Consider the following 10,498-nt stretch of genomic DNA (forward strand, 5'->3'; position numbering starts at 1 on the left):
AAGATTAAGTGCACCTGAAGTAGTGCTATCAGGTAGAACTGCTTCCAAACAATAAGGTATTTTGTTGAAACTTGTCTTCTGTGCTGAATCTATGCTTACTGGAAACAAAGCAACAAAGAAGGTTTATGGAGCACAAGATATAACAAAGGGCTGTCCAGGTCATTGATTCCTATCCCCTAACAAGCATCTCCTGCATCCTATAATCCCATTCAAAAATGTATTAAGCTCCACTTTAAAGATACTTAAGTTGTTTCCCTTTGTTACTCTTATTGGAAGGCAGTTCCAGACAGGTGGAAGGTGGCTAGACAGTTGTATTGATCTCTGAATTCCCTGGAAATTCTATTTATAAAATGTTAAGCACTTCGTTAAGGATTTCCAAGTGGGTGTTTCTGATTGCTCAATACATAACAATTGTTCTGCTGATAACAATCCTCTGTGTGTTTCATTTATAATGATCCATTTTATTTTCCTTGTAATAATAGCATATTGCCATTTCATGCAGCTGTTATGTGCACTTTATGAGTGTTCCACTGTTTTTTAACATAATTGACTCAGTCCTTTCAGTTACCAAGCACCTTATCTCTGATTTCAGTGAAAGAGCCTGAAGCAATACCCTAAAGTATTCACTGTATCCAAGGACCTTATTTCAGGTAGGCATACTTCTTTTTTTAGTCATTCATTTGAAGTGCTCTGTCTCTGTGCATAGTTTTGATTAATACAAAGTACTGAGTATAGCATTACTAAGATCAATGTGGATTTGGTTTTGTTACATCTTTAGTAATTATAACCTATTTTTGAAATATAATTTACAACTAACTATGAAGGCCACATTTTGGTTTCATTTATCTGAATTTAGACCTGGATTAAAAAGACAAATATTTTTTTTTCTATTGTTTTGTTTTTTAAAGAGCCTATACATAAGAACATATGAAGTATATACCACATATGGCAGCACTGTGCTTACTTGCTGTGAGTCACACTTGCCTTCCTGACTCATTTGAATTTGCTCATGGACTCTGAAATATGATTATAATGACCAGCTGTAATTATCAGAGACTTCAACTGCAGCATCCCCATGAAAGTAGATTTCTTAGCTTTCAGGATCAAAATTTATCCAGCATTTCTTCTGGCCTCGTGTTCGAAGGAAGCAATGTTATACATGTGACTTTTTAAAGAGGAAATTAATATTAATAATGTTATTAGAAAACCACTAAACCTACATGTCAAAATTCTGTTTGGGTACATTTTGCATCTCACTGGCTTATAGAATACACGTCACTGATGATTTCAACTGTTCCTTTTCTATATCCATCTGTGACATTTTTACCACTATGTGTTAATGAGCTAACTCCTGTAAATGAAATCCTGAGCCTTTTGTAGTTGATGAAAACAGACCTTCTTATTTTCAACTGAAATTATTGTCTTTCAGTAAGGTTATTGCAACGATCAGATCTTTGTGCTACCAGGAAGTACTGTCACTTTACTTAGAAAGGTCTCTGTAAGATGCTGAGGTTCTTCTTATTAGATTCTGTTAAACGATGTCAACACTTTACTCTAAAAACAGAGTATTAAAAAAACAACTAGTTAACGTACCTTGTCATACTGCTGTGAGATCATTTGTACAGTAAAAATTAATATTTGTGAAGTGAAGCACATTTGGATTATGGGATGAAAGACTATGTGTTTAAATACACAGTACTGAAATTCATCTTTGTGTTATTTTTTAGGAGAAAAAAAAAAAGGTGAGCAATTCAGTTTAACTAGCCAACTAACAACAACAACAAGAAATGCTTAACAATCTGTAATTTACTTTTCTGAATGAAAACATTATTGTGCTTAGATTATAGTCAGGATAATATTATTAGTAGAATGACTGACTCAAATTAATCATGACTGAAAATCTGATTATCATAAGGGATCATGCTGCTATCATAGACTATATACTTTTCCCTTTTATCTTCTTATTACAGCACCAAATTTCTCCCTCTATGCAGAGTGTGTACAGGATTTGCAGTTTCCAGTGTTTTAAAACTGCTGCTTTGATATTATAATGCATATCTTCTGAATGATGGGCTTCAAATTAATTTTATTCTTACAAAGAAACTGAAGACAAGGACAACTGTTTTTAATATTATTATTTACAAGGTGCTAATGTGCAATTTGTTGCTTGTCAAAACAGTGGGAATTATGTTCTCATTCCATGTTAAATATAATTAGCTAATACTTTCCAAAGGAAATGGAGGCAGAAGTGTCTCATATTTTTAGCTATGTTGCCAATTTCATTATTTACCTTCATTTGTACTCTCTCTCATAATGCAGAAGTTTAAGTTATGTCTCTAGCATGTTCAAATGAAATCCACAATAAAGAGGTTGTGTTTCCTCTTCAAGTGTATTCATGTTCTGTATATGTAGGTATCCAGAAAGATCTTCTAAAGGAAATAAATGTGTATTAGATTGTGTACAATGAATTGTTGCACTTTTTTCCTTCTGGGATTAAAAAAGCAAAAAACAAAAACACTTTCATGCCTTTGTCTCTTTGAAAGTTTTTTTTTTTTTTTTGTTCTTTTCCAAATCAAATTATGTATATAAATATGTTTCTTTTGGCGAGATAAATTAGTTTACAGCTTATTTAATTAGGACATAGAAATACATTATTTTTATGGTCTTGCTGAATGAAAAGGGTCTCTACAAGCCTATAACAAAAAAAACCAAAACCCTACCTCAAGGAGTTTTTATAACAAAATGACAAGAAGAAAAAGATTTTATGAAATAAAAAGTAGAAAAAGAAGGGTAAGAGAACACCCTGATTACATGCCACATTTTCTGGTGCAGAAAGTTGTGGGTACAATTTGTAGCAAATCACACTACGTCTACTCTTCTAACTGCATCCACCCCTCCACCCCAGGGAGTAACACTTGGCAGACATCAGAAGTAGTCCTTCTTGGACACATTATTTACATTTCAATGAGCACTTCTTAACTCTATATCCTTTCTTGGCCCTATACGGTTTAATTATATATATACACACACACACATACATATATATATATATATAAGCATGAAAATGCAGTCATGTATCACATACCTTGACAGGTGTTTGAGGTGTTTGAGGACATGGAAGAGTGCAGGAAAGTCCCAAGCCTGGTAGGAAGGACACCTCGGGTCAGGGGGATCAAAACTCCTCTCATCTGTATGAGATTCTATATTTCAGCATTCCTACTGGAAACATTTGTTGGAAAACATGCTCCATTGTTTGATTGGATTTATCTTGAGAGGCAAGTGCTTGGGTCAGAAGAGAAAAAACATTTATACACAACTGGCAGTCTGTACACTAAGACCAAAACTAAGATGGGGAAAGAAATTCATTGATACCCAGATAACACCAATGAGCTTGAAGAAACCCATGTAAGTCAGGCATTTCTATACAGATCTACCAATACCACAAATAGCAAGAAATAGTGATTTATTTATTCATTTTTTATATGTGGAATTAATCTCACCTAGATCAAAATTTATATCAATCTTCCAACCTAACTTCTGCAGTTTTGTAACTTTAAAACCTGATTTAATAATCTAAATTGACTATGGAATCTCTCTGGAGACTCTCTCACTCTCACCAGAGAGTGAAGTTGTCTCTGGAGAAGCCTACTTTGCTGTACTAACTATAGAGAAACCTAAGGCAATTCCAGTCTTAATTAAGTCTTTCATTTTAGATATCTATAGATAGTTAGGTAGATAAATTAGATTAATTTGGGCTACATTTCTCACTTTTGCATCTCTTTGCATCTCAGTGGTTGTAACATTGTACAAATTGCAATTCTTAGCAATGACAGCCATTTCAGGGTAAAAATGAAACAAAATACAAACCACAACACAGAGTCAAGAGATGAGAGCAGCAACAGAATAAAATGGAGAAGGGAGTTCATATCACTTTTATCTAGGCAGAGCTTACCTGTTAGGCAAATACTTATCTGATTACAGAGCATGGGACGATGCAAAACAGAAAAGGGAACCCACCACGTCTGCTGCTGAGATATGTCAAACATGTAGCCAAGAGAACAAGAATCATGAGTGAAGGAAACAGGGCAAGGGAAAATCTGATACCACAGTTTAAAAGCCAGAGCATAGGCTTAATAGAGAGACAGTAATTATAAAACCTGGTCTGTATGAATTTTACATTAGATGTCAGTGGATTGAATGCTGAAGCAGTCCACAGAACAGAAGCTAAAAGCCAAGCTTGTCTTCAAAGCCCCTAGAATGATAGAAATAAGGATATATATCCAAGTTTCTTTACCCTTACTTCTGTTTTTGCTCCATTATGCTTATATTCATGAGCACACAATACACAACAGGTTTAATATCAAGTGACACCTCCCCACCCCATCCCCTTACCTTCCAATCTATCATCTGGCTTCCTCTGGTATTTAGCTTGTTCTGACAGACAGAGATAGGAATCCTCCAGGCTGACATAACAAGGGAATCCAAGTATCTTGATTTTTGGAAAAGTTGCTGTGGAACTACCCCCAGGACTTGCAGAGTCATTGCATGTAACTTTTCAGAACCATTTTGTTCAATGTTTTCATCTACATTTGATGCTCCTTTGTTCCAGATCTACCTGTGTTTCTTCCAATTCTCCATTTCAATTTATGTTGTCCCAGTCTCATTTCAAGTTCACTGTGATGAAAAATACATATGTTAATAGCTTTTTAAAGTACACAACAATTGGATGGCTTGGAGTCTCTCCAGTGTATATAATACAATGTGCATATGAAAACAGGCAGGAGAGTATATCATTTATATATATTAAAGGTACGTTAAAGGATAGAAGCCATGTCTATCAACCAAAAAAGATAAAACCTTTCTGTTTTCAAGGAGGCTTTATATACCAATTCACAGTGATAATTTGGAGTGAAAATTATCTGCATTTCTAAGGTGAAAGGTCAACTGAAATGCTTTTATATAGCATCACTCAGTATTTCACTCAGTATTTCACTGTTATGCCCCAATATGGGAGAAACCTTCCAATAGAAAAAATACTTAACATTAACTGGTTCAATCTAGAAATATATGTCTCTATCTATCTATAGATAGATAGATACATCTGTCTTCTACTTTTTCAGGAGAATAGTACTTTCAGGATACAAAAACATCCAGCTTTCACTATGTATTTCACAAACTTCTTTGTTGTAACCTGCAAGCTGAATTTCTCTCTTGTGATGATACAGCTGTCACAGAAATGCTTATGATGCCAGAATACAATTGCTGACATGTTAGCTGTGTTCCACCATTCAATTTCTATTTATTTTTTCATTTTGAAGATTACCTTTAAAAAACAAGAAATCATTGCCACATCTACATAAGCACAGAACTCTAACCTTAATGAGATAAAAGCCTTCTACAGCTGTTACTCTTTTAATCTTCCTTAAAGAAACACCAGTTAATCTTACCACCATCCAGGTCCCCTCCGTTTGACAACAGCCACAGATGATAATATCCTGGAGTCCTAGCTCACTGACACTCCGCTGAGGCATAATATGCTGCCGAATGTGGGGCATCTAAAAGCTAAAGTGGGAGCAAAGGTTGTGGATTAGAATGAATTAAGCAAACATGGATTAAGAAAGGTCAATGAGCCTGGACACAGACTCATCAGGCTCTGTTTAGATAATCTGCTTGCTCTGACTAACATTTTCTTCCGATGTTACAGCTGAAGAAAATGTACTCGAAGCTCACTCTTGTCAGCTGAGAAACTACCAGTAAATCACACAGAAGAGATAGTACCCTGAAATGTAAAAACTCTGCCAAGAGCAGATACTGACCCTGATCCCCAAACACCAACTACCATGACTGAAAAGACAGGTCTGCAATCCCAGATGATGAAACCATCAGGTCAGTTGCTCTGGCTCAGTCAGTGTATCACCAAGGTAGAACAGAAAGAAGCAACAAATGATACTGTACTACACTGCAGAAAAGGGCAACGGGGAAAATCAGAAGGGCATCCCATAACATTGTGCATTACAAGTGATGACAGGAATGTTGGCAGAAGAGACCTGTCGTTTCAGAGGAAATAGCTAGTAAAAAAATGTAATCCTACAAACTGATCAGAGAAAACACTCAGGGTCACAAAAGCTGTGGGAGAAAGTTGAAAAAAGTGAAGTTCCCATAAACCACACAGTGAGCAGGGACATGAAAAGTGTTATCTTAGGAGTATTAGTTCATTTGCTATGTAATTGAAGTCTCGTAAAAAAGGGGGATCTGTCAGTCAGTAGAAAAAACAATGTCCTGACTCGTGCATAAGGTCAAAATTGTTGGAAAAATAACAAGGAAGTGTTACCAAATCCCCTACACTGAGATTCATATTTTATTGAGTGTATACTCTGCTACCTTGTAAAGTTGGGAAAGAAAAAAAAAATAAGAAAAGAAAAAGAAAAAAAGAAAAATCTGCCAAAGAACTGAAAAGAAAATACACTAGACATCACGTTACAGGAACCATCTTAGAAGCAATGGTATGCATGCTGAACAACACATTGCACATTCTAAGATCTCATAAGGTCTCAGATCTTGAATCTCAACCCATGTCTGCTTCTTTTACTGATGCTGAGAGAATGGATATTCTATAGAATTTAGAAATGGAAAAAAAATGTATAGTCAAGTTGCTTTTTTCTCTGTCACTGCAGTTTTTTTCTCAGATGCACATTTTAACTGATTTGCCACAGTAGTTATATCCAAAAGGTGCTAAAGAATTTTACAGATATACCAATAAGATTTTTGCTTAGGTAACAATGTGTAGTACCCGTAAAATTATGGGAATGGTTGGTTTCTCACAGAGTGACTGATGGAAAAAGATACTTAGTTTCCTGCCAGGGTAAAAGTTCTGAGAAAGTACAAATAGTGAAAAAATATATATATTTACCTTCCAGTCATCTGGTCATGATTCCAAAGAACATGGGTGGTTCCAGCACACAAACGAACATGAACAAGAAGATATTAGAATCAGTAAACAATATCAAAATTGGAATAAATAAGGGACATAAATTTGTCCCCTGTTGGGGGGGGAGTGTTTTTAGAGATGAGCAAGTCACTATCTATTCCAATAGATATCTATCACTGATACTAAGAAGAATAAATAACATAATGATTTGGGTTTACCTTACACTATGCATGCTTTTGTATTTTGCCAGGAAAAAAATAAAAATAAAATAAAATCTTGGTAAACTGGATTTTTTTTCTTTTTTTTTTTTTCTTTTTTTTTTTTTTTCTTTTTTCCACATTTCAGCATCCAGTGAATAACCCAGAATATCACTGAATAAATCGGTGCTGGGTCTGAACAGCACTCAGTTTACATTGGTCTCAGTCCAATGTAAATACTTGGATAACACAGCAGATTGGATTCATCTGCCCCAGCATCCTTTCTTTAGTAGATGTGAGTATGAGGAACAGGTATGCCTACAGACCTACAGCTCTTCTCTAACATGCTCGTGCAGCAGCTAGAGTCTGAGGGATTTCCTGAAATGAAGGCTCCAGACTTCTGTGTTCAATATAGACAATGGGCCTATCCTCAGTCCTTTTAAGAATCTAATTACAGTTTTGGCTTCTACAACATCTTGTGGCAATGAGTTCCACAATTTAATTATGGACGTGATATGACAAAATACTTCCTTTGTTTATTTCAAAGTTGCTTCATGAAACTTGCATTGAGTGCTCTGTAGATTTTGCATTGTGAGAAATAATGAACAATTAAGCAGTTTTCTTATCTGTGATGAAAAGCAAGTTATTCTTGATCCAAACAACTCCAGTTAGCTGTTTTTTCATCAGGATCACAAAGAACAGCACACACTGAAAAAATATATAAATGTAAGAAAACTTTATTGGTGAGAAAATCACAGTATCCTGAAGGGGGAAGGGAGAATGATAGCAGTTATTTGTTCACAGTTTTTTGTTTTGTTTTGTTTTGTTTTTCATGTTTACTCGGGAGGGCTTGCTTTTAACCATTTGCACAAGTGGATTTTAAAGTATTGAGCCTTGGGAATGTACTAAGATGTATTTTTAAAGGGTATTTTGTTAACGGAAGGGTAAAATGATTCCTGAAAGTACAAAGTTCACAATGTATATGATTACAAATTCCTTTTGCAATCTGTGTACTGCCTTATTCACTCCCTGATATTTAAGGGCACTTACTGAGGGAATGTAAGTGTTATTACTGTGAATGACATACCATATGGCAAGCAGGATCAGCTGCAGTTCTGCACACTGTTGTCATTTTTTCCCCCTTGTACTACAGTTTTACATGATGTAATGTTTTTCGGTGATTGTTCAACACTCTACCATTTAAGCCTGCCATATTATAAAATGCCATTTTAGGGGGTTGCAGCTGAACCTGCTCACCATAAGTCTGCATTTATTTCACAGATGTCTATCATGCTGTCATCCCACAGGTGCACTCAAACTTTAAAATTTTCCTATGCCTCAGCTTCTAATGTAAGAAAAATGTATTATGCAAGATGAGGAAATGGCAGCCAAAAAAGTAAATGCTGCTAAATGTCACTTGACAATACAACATGGGCATGGAAATGCAAGTAACCTTACAGGGTGATAATACTTGCACTCTCAGTAAAATGTGATGTGTAAATGATAGTGTAAGGGCAAGGTCCTAAAAATAAAGGCCTTCTCCAGGGTAAAAGTAAGAAATGTAAACTTTTTTTTTTCCTTTAATATGTGAGACATTTTATGTTATGCTTATGCTCATTTATAATCAGCAAGTATTCTAAAATTAAATTCATCCAGAGGTTATGTTCTGTCTTAAGTTTAGTTACAACTGGGATAAAGGCAGTTCTATTGTTCCATTCTCAAAAAGTTTGTACTGTATATTAAAAAAAAAAAAAAAAAGAACAAAACAAACAAACAAACAAAAAAGTTCAACAATTGAGCATAATCACACATTTAAGGAACAAAAAATGGGTTCCTATGACTGTTACTGCAAAGTTCACAGAATATGGAGGATCCTCTCCTCTCCCCTCCTCTTTTGACATCAACATGCCATGCCTTTTTTTCTATCTGTAGGTCATAAGTAATTTTAGTTTATAAAAAAAGCAAATTTCTGAATTATAACAGTATTGTTAATAAAAATATTTGCAGTATGAAACAATAAATATAGATTCACCAAGTGTTATTTCCATGCTCATGTACATTCTTTTGTTTTAGTTTTGGCATTCTGAAAATTAAAGACTGAAGAGATATTATAATAGCAAAAGATAATATATAAAACAAAAGACAAAATAAAAATACAATTAAACTTTGAATAAATCACCGTGATTTCTTCATAATTTTGGAGTACATATCAATACAGCACAATATGTATAATCCTGTATTTTGAGACAACATTGCTTTTGGTGTCAATGCAAAATTCCCATAAAATTACTACCTTGTTTAACGATAAATTAACTGAGATTACATATGGACTAATACTTTTGCTAAATTCTTCTCTGATCAGTCACAAAATTGTAACAACAACAATAAATAAATTAAAAAAAATAAATAAATAACCAAGTCCAAAATAATAGAAAACATTGGTATTGTTTTAGAAGTGTAATATAAGTTACTGTTTTCTGTTGACGTGTTTACCAGTTGCTTTACTTTGTTCTGGGTTGGAAAACAGAGCAGTCTGGTGACACAAAGCACTGCAACAATGGAAAGGTAAAAACCCTTCTCTCTCATTAACATATATATTTCACGTTTCATTTCATCTACTTTAAGTACACATTTACCAGATATTTCCTAACTGTACTTCATTAATAACTAGCAAGCAACATTGAAATACATGCTTAAAAAATCTTATCTTTTTTCCCTTTCCACAGAAAAAAATATGATCATTAGAACCTTTCTAGGCAATAGAAAAGTTTTTATAATTAAATACCCACAATAAAATTCACCGATGTCAAACAGACACCTAAGGCCTAATTTTTTTTCCACTTAGAAATTTGGAAGTCTGGTAAAGAAAAAGGACATTTGAGAAAACAGTCTTTAGTTAAAATTTTGTTATTTCTGTAGAGTTATTGTCACTTTCTTCTTTTACATAATTTTACATAATTTCCTAATGAAGGCTTTGCTTTTAAATAACAGCAGTTGTCAAGGTTTATGGCTTAACCTACTGGCACAAATATAACAAAAGCACTGAAAAGTCCATTGGAATTGAACAAGGTTGGTTAAAAATTCCACTTTCCTTTTAAAGATTTTAGTTCCACCGGTGAGCTTACTTGGTATTTATAAAGGAAACAGAAACATATTTTTTTCCAAGCTACACTTTGACATTTGTAATGCCAGCTGCATACAGTGTCCTGAGACAGAACAGGGCAATTCTTTTTGTTCACTCTGCTTCTACAACTCAGTGAAACTTAGAGAAGCTGGGAAACAAGGAAAAAGAGAGCCATAAAACAAACAAAAAAAAGTGTGATTCCATGAAAAAAAAATCTTAAAAAAAGGAAGTGATGACAGCAGGCTACTG

General features: G+C 34.4%; 2 long non-coding RNA genes across 2 annotated transcripts; one reads left to right on the plus strand and one right to left on the minus strand.

Moving 5' to 3' along the window:
• Positions 1-168: 168 nt before the first annotated feature.
• On the plus strand, positions 169-2,525 carry LOC137850109 (uncharacterized). The gene is made up of 3 exons (XR_011092268.1): positions 169-379; positions 593-650; positions 1,971-2,525. It is a non-coding gene; the product is annotated as an uncharacterized lncRNA (long non-coding RNA).
• Positions 2,526-3,106: 581 nt separating this feature from the next.
• Positions 3,107-10,498, minus strand: LOC137850110 (uncharacterized). Its single transcript, XR_011092269.1, has 3 exons — positions 6,911-10,498; positions 5,448-5,562; positions 3,107-4,674 (listed from the first exon to the last, which is right to left on the minus strand). It is a non-coding gene; the product is annotated as an uncharacterized lncRNA (long non-coding RNA).

This window comes from Anas acuta, chromosome 1, assembly GCF_963932015.1.
Source record: "Anas acuta chromosome 1, bAnaAcu1.1, whole genome shotgun sequence".
Taxonomy (NCBI): Eukaryota; Metazoa; Chordata; class Aves; order Anseriformes; family Anatidae; genus Anas; species Anas acuta.